Source organism: Orcinus orca, chromosome 3 (genome assembly GCF_937001465.1).
Source record: "Orcinus orca chromosome 3, mOrcOrc1.1, whole genome shotgun sequence".
NCBI classification, from domain to species: Eukaryota; Metazoa; Chordata; class Mammalia; order Artiodactyla; family Delphinidae; genus Orcinus; species Orcinus orca.
In genome coordinates, this window is record NC_064561.1 from 1,035,828 (window position 1) to 1,053,775 (window position 17,948).

At 46.9% G+C, this 17,948-nt stretch overlaps 1 protein-coding gene across 2 annotated transcripts in view; it reads left to right on the forward strand.

The window, feature by feature from the left end:
• The window catches only part of GNG7 (G protein subunit gamma 7), a 152,171-nt gene that overhangs the window by 3,432 nt on the left and 130,791 nt on the right, over positions 1-17,948 (forward strand). The window lies entirely within an intron of this gene.

Sequence of the window (17,948 nt, forward strand, 5' to 3'; positions counted from 1 at the left end):
CAGTTTTTTCGTACGTTTATCGAGTTGTGCAACAATCTCTAGAAACCCGTCTTAGGACCTTCCATCACCTCAGTGAGATCTCCATCCCCATGAGCAATCACCCTGATCCCCCCTCCCCAGTTGACAACCACGAATCCACTCTCTGTGTCTGTGGATCTGCCTGTTCTGGACGTTTCCTATCAATGGAATCACACACTGTGTGTCCTTCTGTGTCTGGCTTCTCTCTCTGAGCATCGTGTTCTCAGGGTCCATCCACGTGGTAGCAAGTGTCAGGGCTTCTCTCCTTTCGTGGCTGAGTGACGTTCCCGTGTGTGGAGGGACACGTGTTTATCCGTTCACCTGTTGGTGGACATCTCGGCTGCTCCCACATTTTGGCGGTAAAGAATCGTGCTGCTATGTAAATGGTTTTTTTCCTGGGCATTTGACAGCCCACTAAACTGAAGCTCAGAGGTTGGGGGTGGTCATGCGGGCATCAGCACCCCCGGATCTGCCTTTCTCTCTGCTGTCTGTGTTTCTTCCCCCCTTGAGTTAAGTGTTTCCCCGTCTCTCGATCAGAACATCCCAGCTGGCAGATCAGCCTCTGGTCTCTCCCGCTCCGATGGGTTGACCCCCCCCACCCATGACCAGAATCTTCTCTCTAAAGCTGAGATTGGTTCGTCATTTTCCCGCCACCTTCACCAGCTCATCACCCACTCGACAAAATCGAGATTGCTTCCTTGGCCCTTGGTGGCACCGGGGAGTTGGGCCCACCCCACCTTCGGGGTGACCTTCACTTGGCCTCCAGTTACCACTGCTCCCGGTCCTCCTGGCCTCCCGCCCAGCTCAGGCCCCCTGGCTTTCCTGGATGGTGCAGTGTGCTGTCTCCTTTGTCTGAAATCTTCCTTCCTTCCTTCCTTCCTCTCCCCAACAAAGGCTGGTTGTGTGCCTATTTTAAGCTTCAGACCGGGTGCCAGGCTCCGGGAGCACCACGTGAATGGGACGCTTGTGTGCGTGTGGGGCGCAGCGTAGAGACGGGGCCCCGGGGCCTTTCTGTCCCTGGCCCGGCTCTCTGAGTTGGGGTCCCTGGGGGTGGCGGAGATGGGGGCCCAGGCCTGTGTGTTCCATGAGCTCCCTAGATACGCGGGCGACAGGAAGAAGTCTGTTGGGGGGCGGAGAGGTGGGGATGACACCTGTGCATAGGACGTCAGGGGCAGAGGCCAGAGAGAAGGTTTTCACCGAGAAGTTTGCCAGGGCCAGGGTCTCCCCCGTCCCTGGGCACGCTAGACCCTGGGGCTGGTCATCCTCTATCCGGGGCCCTCCTGGGCACCGTGGCTGTGGAGCAGCTCCCTGGCCTCCACCCTGTCGATGCCGGGATGCAGTGCCGAGGGGGAGAAACTGATTTGTAGAAGTTGCTCCCCTTTTTGGAGTTTCTGAAAATTAACTGTTTGGAGATGATAAAAGACAAAAAGATGACCCATCTTTGCAGTATGTCAATTAGTTTGCTTTTCATGACTGTGGGTGTGCATGGGAGTGTGCATGTGAGTTTCCGCAGCTCTTTGCTAACATGATGAGGTGCCGGGCAAGGGGCCAGGTGAATCTGGGGTGCAAATTAATTTGAAACCTGCCTGCCAGCTCTGCTTTGTGACAGTTACTAATGATCATATCTTTTGTCCTTGGTTGTCAAGACCATGACCCCTGCCCCTGCCTTCTTAAGAAGCTCCTTAATTTGTTGGACAAAAAAGTCAAGAGAAATCAAAAACAGGAGATGAATCCAGCCAAGTCCGTGCAGCTCCCGTGCTGGAGCAGACAGGCTGTGGCTGGGAGGGTCAGAATAAGGCCGCGGCCCTACCAGCCCTGTCTTTGCCTACTTGTGTGACTTTCCTGGGGCCCCCGTAACAAAGCGCCACAGACCACGTGGCCTGAAGCAACAGAAATCTGTCTTTTCCCAGTGCTGGAGGCCAGAAGTCTGAAATCAGTGTGGGTCGAGCCAGTTTCCAGCAACTCTTGGTGCTCCGTGGCTTGTAGATGCATCGCTCTGGTCTCAGCCTCGGTCATCACGTGGCCATCACCCTGTGTGTCTGTCAAAGAGAACCCAGGGCTGGACGGTAGTTAGAACACTAAAAACAGACTTTACCCTAAAACGACTGCAACGGGGAAAAGAAACCTCAGTGTAGAACTAGGCTCCACTCTGAATACAGCATGGACAAGCGGGGACGCATAGCCAAGGAGCCGGTGGGGGTCCCTGGATGGAAAATGGCCAAGAGGAAGCATAAGGGAAGATTCTGGTTAAAGGGACCTCTGAAGATTCCGGCTGCAGGTGGCCGGATCAGACATCACCTGGGGGAGGGGCTGAGGAGCCGTAGCAGGTATTGGGAGTTATCAGATGTGGAGGCTGGGGGGGTCTCAATCAACCAACTAAGCAGAATCCTTGTTAAAACTGGACGATGCAGAGATGAGCACGGGAACCCAAACGTCGAGGTCCCATTGAAAAGTTCAAGGTAGCCTGAGTAGAATCGGGTCAAGGAGAGCATCTTTATCAAGGCTCACGCGTGTCCACGTTTCCCTCTTCTGAGGACACCAGTCGTTGGCTTAGGGCCACTCTACTCTGTGTGACCTCACTTTAGCTCGATGACACCCACAAAGATGCCATTTCCAAATCAGGTCCCATTCCCAGCTACCGGGCCTAGGAAGCGCACGTATCTTTGGGGGGGGGACACTGCACCCCATGCCACCTAGAAAGGGGTCACCCTCATGGGGCGGGAGTCAGCTTTTGTGGGGCACTGTGGTCCTAGTTTCTAAATGCGCTTTTCCCCTCTCCCCCCCGTTCCCTCTCTCTGAACACCAGAAAAGTCAACATTGGCACCATCTGACAGAAAATGGAGAACTCGGGGCCTGACTGGGCCCCTGGGAGGAAGCGGGAGTTTTCAAGTTCTCGGGGACAGGAGCGTGGAGGAGGTCACAGGTTACCTCGCAGCCCCGGGGAAGCTCTTGGTTATTTGTCATCTGGAGGACGGGGCAGGAACACCCTCCTTGGCCACTTCCAGGTTGTGCAGATCCAGTGAGGCGCCTCTGGAGGAGCTGGTGGGAATTTTCTGCAAATATGAGGCGTTCTTGTTATTAACGTGATGGGTTTGTTTAAGGCAGGGTTTCTCCTCCTCAGCAGTGTGGACACTGGGCGTCCGTCCGGTCATCCTCTCTGGGGGGCTGTCCTGGGCACTGTGGGGTGTGGAGCAGCCTCCCTGGACCACACCCACTCGATGCCAGGAGCCCCCACTCCTGATAGCCATAGATGCCCGAGACATGGCCCAGTGTCCCCTGAGGGGGCAGAGTCACCCGCAGATGGGAACCATTGGGCTGAACTATATCTAATAAGATTTTACAATTCTATGATTGCACTAAAGTAAAAAGATACTTTTTAAAAATTTTTAATTTTAATTTTATTTATTTATCTTTGGTCGCATTGGGTCTTCGCTGCTGAGCACGGGCTTCAGTAGTTAGCTGCTCCACGGCATGTGGGATCTTCCCGAAGCAGGGCTTGAACCCGTGTCCCCTGCATTGGCAGGTGGATTCTTAATCAATGCGCCACCAGGGAAGTCCCCAAAGATACTTTTTTTAATAGACTTTTTTTTGCTTATTTCTTTTTGTTTTCTGTTTTTATTTTTTGGCTGTGCCGCACAGCATGTGGGATCTTAGTTTCCAGATCAGGGATCGAACCAGCACCCCCTGCACTGGAAGTGCGGAGTCGTAACCACTGGACCGCCAGGGAAGTCCTTTAATAGACTTTATTTTTTTTTAGAGCAGTTTTAGGTTCACAGCAAAACTGAGCAGAAAGTACAGAGGTTTCCCGTACGCCCCTGCCCCCCATGTGGACACAGCCTCCCCCATCATCACCGTCCCCCACCAGTGAGACTTTCCTTATAATCAAGAAACCTACGTGGACATGTCACTATCACCCAGTGTCTGTAGTTGACCTGAGGGTTCCCGCTTAGTCTTGTATGTTCTACGGGTTGAGACAGATATATACGGACATGTATCCACCTTGACAGTACCATGCGGAATAGTTTCACTGCCCTAAAAATCCTCTGTGCTCTGCCAGTTCATCCTCCCTCCCCATTATTTTGTTTTTATGGGCAAGGAGCTAAGAACAGCTTAGTAACCTTGAGTGCCCGTAGGGACAGGTTTAACTCTGTAGTGTACGGAGTTTTATATGAATTATTTCTCCACGGTCTCCACTCCAAAAAGCCATGCTGTCCAAACAGAAACAGGATTTGAGCCTCAGATGTAATTGTATTTTTAAATTTTTTTTTGGCTGCGTTGGGTCTTTGTTGCTCCACGTGGGCTTTCTCTAGTTGGTGGTGAGCGGGGGCTGCTCTTCATTGTGGTGTGTGAGCTTCTCATTGCTGTGGCTTCTCTTGTTGCAGAGCATGGGCTGTAAGCGTGCGGGCTTCAGTAGTTGTAGCACGTGGGCTCAGTAGTTGTGGCTCGCAGGCCCTAGAGCGCATGGGCTTCAGTAGTTGTGGCGCACGGGCTTAGTTGCTCCTCGGCATGTGGGATCTTCCCGGACCAGGGCTCGAACCCGTGTCCCCTCCATTGGCGGGTAGATTCTTAACCACTGCGCCACCAGGGAAGTCCCTATTTTTTAATATTTTAAAATTTTATTTTATTGAAGTATAGTTGATTTACAATGTGTTAATTTCTGCTGTACAGCAAAGTGAAAGTTATACACATATATACATTCTTTTTTTTTTTTTAATTTTGTTTTCTGTTACGATTTATCCCAGGAGTTTGGATATAGTTCCCTGTGCTCTACAGTAGGACCTTGTTGTTTATCCATTCTAAATGTAACAGTTTGCATCTACTAACCCCAAACTTCCATTCCATCCCTTTCTCTCCCCCGCTCCCCCTTGGCAACCACAAGTCTGTCCTCTATGTCTGTGAATCTGTTTCTGTTTCATGGATAGGTTCATTTGTGCCGTGTTTTAGATTCCACGTATAAGTGCTATCATACGGTATTTGTGTTTCTTTTTCTAACTTACTTCACTTAGTATGATAATCTCTAGTATCAATGTTGCTGCAAATGGCATTATTTTGTCCTTTTTTATGGCTGAGTCATATTCCATTGTATCTATGTACCACATCTTTATCCGTTCATCTGTTGATGGACATTTAGGTTGTTTCCACGTCTTGGCTATTGTGAATAGTGCTGCTATGAACATAGGGGTGCATGTATCTTTTTGAATTAGAGTTTTCTCCAGATATATGCCCATTTGGTGGGTCGTTTTTAGAGCTACTGAAGTATCTGCAGGTTGAAAATGGGGATTGAGAATCAGAGCATCTTGGAAAGTCAGTTGTGGAAGGGCCCCGAGATTGACCAGTCCAGGGGGCAGCATGGCTTATGGGCCAGATCCTCCATCGCCATCTATTTTTGTAAGGCCCCTGAGCTAAGAATGGTTTTTCTGTTTGTTTGTTTGTTGTTTTGGCCCTGCCTCACGGCTTGCGGGATCTTAGTTCCCCGACCAGGGATTGAACCCAGGCCCTTGGCAGTGAAAGCACCGAGCTCTAACCGCTGGTCCACCAGGGAATGGGCCACCAGGGAATTCCCAGAATGGTTTTTACATTTTTCTTTTTCTTTTTAATTGGGATATAGTTGCTTTACAACGTTGTATTAGTTTCTGCTGTATAACGAAGTGAATCAGCTATATGTATACATATATCCCCTCCCTCTTGGACCTCCTGTCACCCCCCATCCCACCCATCTAGGTCAGCACAGAGCACAGAGCTGAGCTTCCTGTGCTATACAGCAGGTTCCAACTAGCTATCCGTTTTACACAGGGCAGTGCACATACGTCAATCCCAGTCTCCCAGTTCATCTCCCTCCCCCGGCCCCCCGCTGTGTCCACACGTCAGTTCTCTATGTCTGCGCCTCTATTCCTGCCCTTCAAACAGGTTCATCTGTACCGTTTTTAAATGGTTGAAAAAAATCAAACGAAGCCTGATATGTCATGACGCATGAAAATTACAGAGTTCACGTTTCAGTGTCCAGAAGCAAAGTCTTATTGGCACAGATCCACATGCATCTGTTCACGTGTTGCTCATGGCGGCTTTCCCACCACACACGAGACGCTAAGGCTCTCAAAGCAGAAAATATTGATTCTTTGGCCCCTTCCAGGAAAAGTCTGGCCACCCCTCTAGTCCAGCTTGTGTGATTTACAGATGGCGAGACTGAGGCCCAGCGGTTTCCCGGGTTCATGGCAATGCTGGGACTTGAACTTGGGGTTTCATAGCTTTTATGGTTTCATTTAAGCTCTAGTATTGGGAGAGCAAATAATACTTGACTTCTGAGACGTTGCCTCTGATGCTGCCTAGTTAGGAGCTTGGATTCCCATAGCCTTCTGGGTGAGCGGGGGTTAATGATTTGGGAACAACTGTATGGAATGGTTATATTTCCCATAGCATTGTGCCCTACTGAGATGGATCATTGATTTTCTGTAGTGTCATGAGACGTGAGGGACACGCGTCTTAGAAATAACAGGCTCTTAGATTTAAAGAACCGTGGCCTCTGATAGCTCAAAAATAGGTCTCATTATAAGATATCAATTATGTTTATTATAACGTTACTTAAAAATGTACAAACATCAAACTTTGTATATAAATGTCTGTGCTCGTAGCTTTTACATAATGAACAGAAGAAAAGCATGTAAAGTAAATGAAAACAAAATAGTAACACAGTGAAGTAATGGGCATCCAAATGCATATTCAGACGAACGCTTGTAATGTCAGGCGATGGGTGTTTTTTAGAAAGATGTTCCAAGAGCCACAGTTTGCCACGCATAGCGTCCCAGAGCATCCCAGAGCGAGCTTGGAAAAGGCCAGGTTGCGGTGAAAACTAGGCTCCCTTCCCTGGGCTGGGGCTCCTTGCTCAGCACCTGCTGAACTTAGCACTGCCTTTCTCTTTAGGTTGAGAAACTGACAGATTAGTTCTTCCAGGCTGACTTGTAAATATTTGAGGCAGGAGCCAGAAATGGAATTTTTTTCTCCTTCAAATTGCTACTTAATGAAATGCAGAGCTGTTCTTTTTTTTTTTCAGAGTTGTTTTTGACTTGAATGATTGACAGCAGGAGGTGGTGGGAGGAAGCTGGGCTGGTGGGGCTTTGGGGAGGAGCTGGGCGGTTTTTATTGTTTAAAAAAATAGATTGGCTTCGTTCTGTCTCTCTGTCTCTGCCTCTCTCTCTGTCTCTCTTTGTCTCCTTCTGTCTCTGTCTTTCTGTCTCTCTTTCTCTCTGTCTCTCTTTTTCTGTCTCTCTGTCTCTCCCTCTGTCTCTGTCTCTCTGTCTTTGTCTCTGTCTCTCTCTGTCTCTTTCTATCTCTCTCTCTCTCTGACTGTCTCTTTTTCTCTGTCTCTCTCTCTCTGTCTCTCTTTCTCTCTCTCATCAGACGGTTCCAGGAGCTTCTCAGGGGCTGCGTAAAGAAAACAAAGCATGTCCAGTGATGTTCACAAACCTCACATGTGTGTGCAGTTTGGGGCCGTGAAGGACAGGGGACCAGGGTTCTGGAACCTCAGGTTCCAGTTTCAGCTCCATTTCTTTCTTTTTTTTTTTTTTTAAAAAAAATATTTATTTATTTATTTGTTGTGCCGGGTCTTAGTTGCTGTATGTGGGCTCCTTAGTTGTGGCATGAGAACTGTTAGTTGCGGCATGCATGTGGAATCTAGTTCCCTGGCCAGGGATCGAATCCGGACCCCCTGCATTGGGAGCGCAGAGTCTTAGCCAGTACGCCACCAGAGAAGTCCCTCAGCTCCATTTCTTATTTCCAAATTGTCAAAGTCCCCCGTCCTCTGGGCCTCCGCTTCCCTCACTGTGAAATGGGGCATAGGATAAGCTGATACTCATGCCCGTCGCTCTGGGTGCCACAGCGAGCACCCCACATGTCGTCTCTAAGAAGGATAGTGGGCTGCATTCTGAGATCTGCTTTTTTAAAAAAATTTTATTGAAGTATAGCTGATTTACAATGTTGTGTTAATTTCTGCTGTATAGCAAAGTGATTCAGTTATACATATATACTCCTTTTCATATTCTTTTCTATTATAGATTATTACAAGATATTGAATATAGTTCCCTGTGCTCTATAGTAGGACCTTGTTGTTTATCCATCCTATATATAATAGTTTCATCTGGCAATCCCAAACTCCCTGTTTCTTTTTAATTAACTTTTTTATTTTGGACTAATTTCAGGTGTCCAGAAAAGTCACAGAGGTAGTACAGAGAGTCCCGTGTACCCCTCACCCAACCTGCCACCCTAGGAAATCAGCGTGGGTGCATCACCATTGACTCAAGCCCGTACTGAGTTTGGATTCCACTAGCTTCCCCTGATGTCCTTTTCTGCCCCAGGGCCCCATCCAGGATCCCACATGACATTTAGTCGTCACGTCTTCTCAGCCCCTCTGAGCGATGACAGTTTCTCTAACTTTCCTTGTCTTTCATGCCTGGACAGCTGTGAGGAGGACGGGTCAGGAGTTTTGCAAGATGCCCCTCGGTGTGGGTTAGTTTAATGTTTTTCTCGTGATTAGATCGAGGTTACAGATTTGGGGAAGAACCCACAGCTGAGTGCCTTCTCGTCCTGTCCCAGGGGTCCCTGACACCCATGTGGCATCACCCAGATGTTAACCTTGAACACCTGCCTCAGGTAGTATTTGCCCCCTCAGGTACGCAGAGGCCCGGATTAGTCTCCTCCCTGCCCCCTGCCCCCCCCCCCCCACCACCAGAACTGTTCCCGTCTCCATCCTCTGTGCTGTGAACTTTGCCTTGCATCTTTGCAGTGTGATGTCAGCTTTCTCCTGGTTCGATCATACCCAACAAAGGCTGTGCTCCTGGAAGTGACTTCGGGGAGTTGAAAACTCATTGTCTTGCATATTGTGGCCGCAGACACTGCTGGGTGTTGGGGAGAAGCGTCTTCATCCTACTGTGAGACACATGGGTCCCACCCATCCCAAATCCATGCATTGGTGGGGGGCGGACTTGGACGGTCCCGCTGCTGGTGACTGAAATCCCAGCGGAAGCCAGCCCTTCGTGAGTGTTCTGGCCCAGCTTTGCATAGGTGCCATGTTCTGATCAAAGGAGGGGGAGCTTTGAAACCCCAGGGTAGAGTTTTTTTTTAAAATATGTATTTATTTATTTATTCATTTTGGCTGCGCTGGGTCTTAGTTGTGGCATGTGTATCTTTAGTTGCTGCGTGCGGACTTCTTAGTTGCGGCATGCGGGATGTAGCTCCCTGACCAGGGATCAAACCGGGGTCCCCTGCGTTGGGAGCGTGGAGTCCCACCCCCTGGACCCCCAGGGACACCCCCGAAACCCCGGGGGAGAGTTTTGGCACAGACGGCCCGAGGCTGGGAGGCCTCCCGAGGGCGCTGCTGCCCCTGCCCTCCCGCCCGGGTCCCTGCCTCCGAGCAGCGCCCTGGGTGCTGGCTCACACATTGGAGGAGCATCTGGCCAAAGCAGAGGGTTGCTGGAAAGCAGCCTGCTTTGTGGGGAGGTGTTTGGTGTGTCCTTTAAAAGTGAAACTGGGCACCCCTGGGAGATGTCTGGGAGAAAGCGGGCAGGAGTTGCCCCCGCTCTGGGACCTGGGATGGTGAATGGGACCCTTTGTTGCTCCGAAGCCTTTTTTTCAGTGGCCTCTTTACTCAGCCATCAACGTCGGATGGTGCCAGGGGCAGGTGTAGGGACCATCCCATGCATGTTTCCCGCCGCCCCAGGGGAGGGCCCTGCCAGTCATGGTAGTTTCTGGGAATCAATAAATCAGTTTATCACATGCCAGACACCATCCCCCTTCCTTCTCCCCTAGCCCCGCCCCCGCCCATCTCTGCTCAGCACAGTGTGAGCACCCTAACTCACCTCCCTGCATCCACTTCCGCCCACTCTGATTTGTTTTGTTTTTTCATCGTGGTGAGTTACACGTCGCTTTAAATTCACCACTTTAACCGTTTCTAGTGTACAGCTCAGCAGCATTAAGTACATTCACGCTGTTGTGCGACCACTGCCCCCCTCCTGCCCCCGCATCCATCCTGCACCTTTTCATCTTGTGAATTTGCAACTGTCCCCATTAAACACTCCCCTGTCCCCCTCCCCAGCCCCTGACAACCAGGAACCCACTCTGACTCTGTGGATCTGCCTGTCCTGGACGTTTCCCATCAGTGGAGGCACACCCTGTGTGTCCTTCTGCGTCTGGCTTCTCTCACTGAGCATCGTGTTCTCAGGGTCCGTCCACGTTCATATTTAACAGCAGAATAGTATTCCTTTGTACGCATCTGTCACGTTGTTTTGAGGCATTCATCTATCGATGGGCGTTGAGGTGTTTCCACTTCTCGATTGCTGTGACTCGGGCTGCAGTGAACGTTTGTCTGGCTGTTTTCAGTCCTCTCGGGTGGATAACCAGGAGTGGCATCGCGGGGCCCATCATCTGTTTTTTTTTTTTTTTTTTGCGGTACGTGGGCCTCTCACTGCTGTGGCCTCTCCCACTCCGGACGCGCAGGCTCAGCGGCCATGGTTCACGGGCGCAGCCGCTCCACGGCATGTGGGATCCTCCCGGACCGGGGCATGAACCCGCGTCCCCTGCATCGGCAGGCGGACTCTCAACCACCGCGCCACCAGGGAAGCCCCCATCATCTGTTTTTAAACCTCTAGATTGTTTGTGCTTCTCTGCCTGGTGGGATTTTCATCCATTTGCTGCTTCTCTCGCAGCTCAGCCCTGGGGGACTCTGGCAGGATTTGAGTTCTTCTGGCTGATTCCATTCACCGGCTCCCCGCCTTCATTCTTGTTTCTGTACAGCTGGCCTGGGGCAGCTTTCTCTGCACTGTTGATTTGTCTCCCTCCTGCCTCTGGGGTCGCACTCCTGCTTCCTTCCCCTGGCCTGGAATGCCCTCTGCTCTCTGTTCTGACAAACGCCACCTCCTTGCTGCCAGCCTGACCCTCCTACGGCCCCCTGTTCCCCGTGCCTGGCTTCAACTTACTCCTGTGTCCAGTGATGCCACCCTGAACCCACCGGACTCCCAGCCACCTCTGCTCAGCAGTCGCCGGGGGACCTCACCCAGTTTTCTTTAGCCTGAGCTTCAGTGTTTGGTTGGTTGGTTGGTTTTCTCTCTAAAGGAGGCTCCTGCCTCAAGGGCGGTCAAGCAGACCACACAGAATGTTATGTCTAGTAGCCAGCAAGGATTAAATGTGCAGAAAAAAATGGGTTTTTTATTCAGACAAAAGCATGGAAGAGTGAAAAAAGCAGAAGAAGCTGTGATAGAGTGATGGCCCGAAGGACGTCCCGGTTCTGGTCCTGGGGCCTGTGGACATGTCACCTCACGGGACAGAGGGGACTTTGCGGGTGGGATTAAGTTAAGGCCCCTGAGACGGGGAGGACCCTGGATTCCCGGTGGGCCCAGCGTCATCCCAGGGTCCTTATAAGAGGGAGGCGGGAGGGTCAGACGCAGAGAGAGACGGGAGATGCTGCGCTGCTGGCTGTGAGGATGCAGGAGGGGCCGCGAGCCAGGGATGCGGCGCCTCTGGAAGCTGGAAAAGGCGGGAACCGATGCTCCCCTGGAGGCTCCGGCAGGACCAGTCCTGCCCACACCTGGATTTAGCCCCGTGAGGCCCAAGTCACACTCCTGACCCCCAGAACCATGAGAGAATCAATGTGTGTGTGTGTGGTTATTTTTTTAACATCTTTATTGGAGTATAATTGCCTTACATTGTTGTGTTAGTTGCTGCTGTATAACAAAGTGAATCAGCTATATGTATACGTATAACCCCATATCCCCTCCCTCTTGCGTCTCCCTCCCACCCTCCTTATCCCACCCCTCTAGTTGGTCACAAAGCATGAGTGGGTCTCCCTGTGCTATGCAGCTGCTTCCCACTAGCTATCTATTTTACATTTGGTAGTGTATATATGTCCATGCCACTCTCTCACTTCGTCCCAGCTTACCCTTCCCCCTTCCCGTGTCCTCAAGTCCATTCTCTACGTCTGCATCTTTATTGCTGACCTGCTCCTAGGTTCTCCAGAACCTTTTTTTTTTTTTAGATTCCATATACATGTGTTAGAATTACGGCATTTCTCTTTCTGACTTACTTCACTCTGTATGACAGTCTCTAGGTCCATCACCTCACTACAAATAACTCAATTTCGTTTCTTTTTATGGCTGAGTAATATTCCATTGTATATATGTGCCACATCTTCTTTATCCATTCATCTGTTGATGGACACTTAGGTTGCTTCCACGTCCTGGTTATTGTAAATACAGCTGCAATGAACATTGTGGTACATGACTCTTTTGGAATTATGGTTTTCTCAGGGTATACGCCCAGTAGTGGGATTGCTGGGTCATATGGTAGTTCTATTTTTAGTTTCTTAAGGAACCTCCATACTGTTCTCCATAGTGGCTGTATCAATTTACATTCCCACCAACAGTGCAAGAGGGTTCCCTTTTCTCCACACCCTCTCCAGCATTTATTGTTTGTAGATTTTTTGATGATGGCCATTCTGACTGGTGTGAGGTGATACCTCATTGTAGTTTCGATTTGCATTTCTCTAATGAATAGTGATGTTGAGCATTCTTTCATGTGTTTGTTGGCAATCTGTATATCTTCTTTGGAGAAATGTCTATATAGGTCTTCTGCCCATTTTTGGATTGGGTTGTTTGTTTTTTTGTTATTGAGCTGCATGAGCTGCTTGTATATTTTGGAGATTAATCCTTTGTCAGTTGCTTCATTTGCAAATATTTTCTCCCATTCTGAGGGTTGTCTTTTCGCCTTGTTTATGATTTCCTTTGCTATGGAAAAGCTTTTAAGTTTCATTAGGTCCCATTTGTTTATTTTTGTTTATATTTCCATTTCTTTAGGAGGTGGGTGAAAAAGGATCTTACTGTGATTTATGTCATAGAGTGTTCTGCCTGTGTTTTACTCTTAAGAGTTTTATAGTGTCTGGCCTTACATTTAGGTCTTTAATCCATTTTGAGTTTATTTTTGTGTATGGTATTAGGGAGTGTTCTGATTTCATTCTTTTACGTGTAGCTGTCCAGTTTGCCCAGTACCACTTATTGAAGAGGCTGTCTTTTCTCCATTGTATATTCTTGCCTCCTTTATCGAAGATAAGGTGACCATATGTGCGTGGGTTTATCTCTGGGCTTTCTATCCTGTTCCATTGATCTGTGCCAGTACCATACTGTCTTGATTTGTGCCAGTACCATACTGTCTTGATTACTGTAGCTTTGTAGTATAGTCTGAAGTCAGGGCGCCTGATCCTCCAGCTCCGTTTTTCTTTCTCAAGATTGCTTTGGCTATTTGGGGTCTTTCGTGTTTCCATAAAAATTGTGAAATTTTTGGTTCTAGTTCTGTGAAAAATGCCATTGGTAGTTTGATAGGGATTGCATTGAATTTTCACAATGTTGATTCTGCAATCCAAGAACATGGTATATGTCTCTATCTGTTTGTATCATCTTTAATTTCTTTCATCAGTGTCTTATAGTTTTCTGTATACAGGTCTTTTGTCTCCTTAGGTAGGTTTATTCCTAGGTATTTTATTCTTTTTGTTGCAGTGGTAAATGGGAGTGTTTCCTTAATTTTTCTTTCAGATTTTTCATCATTAGTGTATAGGAATGCCAGAGATTTCTGTGCATTAATTTTGTATCCTGCTACTCTACCAAATTCATTGATTAGCTGTAGTAGTTTTCTGGTAGCATCTTTAGGATTCTCTAGGTATAGTGTCATGTCATCTGCAAACAGTGACAGTTTTACATCTTCTTTACTGATTTGGATTCCTTTTATTTCTTTTTCTTCTCTGATTGCTGTGGTTAAAACTTGCAAAATTATGTTGAATAATAATGGTGAGAGTGGGCAACCTTGTCTTATTCCTGATCTTAGTGGAAATGGTTTCAGTTTTTCACCATTGAGAACGATGTTGGCTGTGGGTTTGTCATATATGACCTTTATTATGTTGAGGTAAGTTCCCTCTATGCCTACTTTCTGGAAGGTTTTTATCATAAATGGGTGTTGAATTTTGTCAAAAGCTTTTTCTGCATCTATTGAGATGATCATATGGTTTTTATCCTTAAATTTGTTAATGTGGTGTCTCACAGTGATTGACTTGCGTATATTGAAGAATCCTTGCATTCCTGACATAAACCCCACTTGCTCATGGTGTATGGTCCTTTTAATGTGCTGCTGTATTCTGTTTGCTACTATTTTGTTGAGGATTTTTGCATCTATGTTCATCAGTGATATTGGCCCGTAGTTTTCTTTTTTTGTAACATCTTTGTCTGGTTTTGGTATCAGGGTGATGGTGGCTTCGTAGAATGTGTTTGGGAGTGTTCCTCCCTCTGCTATATTTTGGAAGAGTTTGAGAAGGATAGGTGTTAGCTCTTCTCTAAATGTTTGATAGAATTTGCCTGTGAAGCCATCTGGTCCTGGGCTTTTGTTTGTTGGAAGATTTTTAATCACAGTTTCAATTTCACTGCTTGTGATTGGTCTGTTTATATTTTCTATTTCTTCCTGCTTCAGTCTCAGAAGGTTGTGCTTTTCTAAGAATTTGTCCATTTCTTCCAGGTTGTCCATTTTATTGGCATAGAGTTGCTTGTAGTAATCTCTCATGATCCTTTGTATTTCTGCAGTGTCAGTTGTTACTTCTCCTTTTTCATTTCTAATTCTGTTGATTTGAGTCTTCTCCCTTTTTTTCTTGGTGAGTCTGGCTAATGGTTTATCAATTTTGTTTATCTTCTCAAAGAACCACCTTTTAGTTTTATTGATCTTTGCTATCGTTTCCTTCATTTCTTTTTCATTTATTTCTGATCTGATCTTTATGATTTCTTTCCTTCTGCTAACTTTGGGGTTTTTTTGTTCCTCTTTCTCTAATTGCTTTAGGTGTAAGGTTAGGTTTATTTGAGATTTTTCTTGTTTCTTGAGGTAGGATTGTATTGCTATAAACCTCCCTCTTAAAACTGCTTTTTGCTGCATCCCATAGGTTTTGGGCCGTCGTGTTTTCATTGTCATTTGTTTCTAGGTATTTTTTGATTTCCTCTTTGATTTCTTCAGTGATCTCTTGGTTATTTAGTAGCATATTGTTTAGCCTCCATGAATTTGTATTCTTTACAGTTTTTTTTCCTGTGATTGATATCTAATCTCATAGCGTTGTGGTAGGAAAAGATACTTGATATGATTTCAATTTTCTTAAATTTACCAAGGCTTGATTTGTGACCCAAGATATGTTCTATCCTGGAGAATGTTCTATGAGCATTTGAGAAGAAAGTGTATTCTGTTGTTTTTGGATGGAATGTCCTATAAATATCAATTAAGTCCATCTTGTTTAATGTATCATTTAAAGCTTGTGTTTCGTTATTTTCATTTTGGTTGACCTTTCCATTGGTGAAAGTGGGGTGTTAAAGTCCCCTACTATTATTGTGTTACTGTTGATTTCCCCTTTTATGGCTGTTAGCATTTGCCTTATGTATTGGGGTGCTCCTATGTTGGGTGCATAAATATTTACGATTGTTATATCTTTTCTTGGATTGATCTCTTGATCATTATGTATGTCCTTTGTCTCTTGTAATAGTCTTTATTTTACAGTCTATTTTGTCTGATATGAGAATTGCTACTCCAGCTTTCTTTTGATTTCTGTTTGCATGGAATATCTTTTTCCATCCCCTCACTTTCAGTCTGTATGTGTCCCTAGGTCTGAAGTGGGTCTCTTGTAGACAGCATATATACGGGTCTTGTTTTTATATCCATTCGGCCAGTCTGTGTCTTTTGGTTGGAGCATTTCATCCATTTACATTTAAGGTAATTATTGATATGTATGTTCCTATTACCATTTTCTTAATTGTCTTAGGTTTGTTATTGTAGGTCTTTTTTTCCTTCTCTTGTGTTTCCTGCCTAGAGAAATTCCTTTAGCATTTGTTGTAAAGCTGGTTTGGTGGTGCTGAATCCTCTTAGCTTTTGCTTGTCTGTAAAGGTTTTAATTTCTCTGTTGAATCTGAATGAGATCCTTGCTGGGTAGAGTAATCTTGGTTGTAGGTTTTTGCCTTTCATCACTTTGATTATGTCTTGCCACTCCCTTCTGGCTTGCAGAGTTTCTGCAATCCCCTTATGGGGATTCCCTTCTATGTTATTTGTTGCTTTTCCCTTGCTGCTTTTAGTATGTTTTCTTTGTATTTAATCTTTGACAGTTTGATTAATATGTGTCCGGGCGTGTTTCTCCTTGGATTTATCCTGTATGGGACTCTCTGTGCTTCCTGGACTTGATTGACTATTTCCTTCCCCATATTAGGGAAGTTTTCAACTATAATCCCTTCAAATATTTTCTCAGTCCCTTTCTTTTTCTCTTCTTCTTCTGGGACCCCTATAATTTGAATGTTGGTGCGTTAATGTTGTCCCAGAGGTCTCTGAGAGTGTCCTCAATTCTTTTCATTCTTTTTCTTTATTCTGCTCTGCTGTAGTTATTTCCACTATTTTATCTTCCAGGTCACGTATCCGTTCTTCTGCCTCAATTATTCTGTTATTGATTCCTTCTAGAGAATTTTAAATTTCATTTATTGTGTTGTTCATCATTGTTTGTTTGCTCTTTAGTTCTTCTAGGTCCTTGTTAAACGTTTCTTGTATCTTCTCCATTCTATTTCCAAGATTTTGGATCATCTTTACTATCATTACTCTGAATTCTTTTTCAGGTAGACTGCCTAATTCCTCTTCATTTGTTTGGTCTAGTGAGTTTTTACCTAGCTCCTTCATCTGATGCATATTTCTCTGTCTTCTCATTTTGCTTAACTTACTGTGTTTGGGGTCTCCTTTTCGCAGGCTGCAGGTTCGTAGTTCCTGTTGTTTTTGGTGTCTGCCCCCAGTGGGTAAGGTTGGTTCAGTGGGTTGTGTAGGCTTCCTGGTGGAGGGAACTGGTGCCTGTGTTCTGGTGGATGAGGCTGGATCTTGTCTTTCTGGTGGGCAGGACCGCGTCTGGTGGCGTGTTTTGGGCTGTCTGTGAACTTAGCATGATTTTAGGCACCCTCGCTGCTAATGGGTGGGGTTGTGTTCCTGTCTTGCTAGTTGTTTGGAATGGGGCATCCAGCACTAGAGCTTACTGGTCGTTGAGTGGAGCTGGGTCTCAGCGTTGAGACGGAGATCTCTGGGAGAGCTCTCACCGATTGATATTACATGGGGGCCAGGAGGTCTCCGGTGGCCCAATGTCCTGAACTTGGATCTCCCACCTCGGAGGCTTAGGCCTGACACCCAACCAGAGCACCAAGACCCTGTCAGCCACACAGCTCAACTTGGTACGAGGGATGCTTGCCAGTGAATTAAGGTGTGAAAAAGACACAAGGCATAAATACCAAAGGTGTTGCATGTGGTGCCAACACTCTGGTTCCACGGAGTCCAATGTGTGTGGTTTTAAACCCTGAATTTGTGGCAGTTTGTTACAGCAACTGCAGGAAACTAATGTGGTTTAGGGAACTACAGCACGGATGAAGCTCTGTGTCCTCACAGCTTCTGGTCCGTGAGCTTCTGGTCTGTTTCTGGTCCGTGACGCGGATCACAGTTCCTCCCTGTCATGGGCTGCACTGCACCCTAAAGGGAGTGTGGAATTTCCAACCACACACTTTCCACCGTGTCTGTGGCTGAGCCCGTAATGCAGGATTCTATCCTGGCGCCTCTTGGAGACGTGTTTCCCATTATAGTTAACGTCAGCTGCATGTCTTCAGAGGGGTTTTTATTCACTCAACCCAGGTTGAATCTTTCAGAATGTGCTAGAATGTGTGTTCTGGGGCTAATGTGCTGCCTTCCTGCCCACAGAGCTGCAGTTGTGTCTCTTTCCCCCTCCCTCTGCCCCAGGTCAAGTTTCCAGTGATGTACTGGTCACTGTTATCTTGCATTTAACTTTGTGCATGGTGGTTCTCACCCAGGGCTGCATTGGTCCCACGAGCAACTTCCTGCGGTGCCCCTCTGAGGGTCTGTCT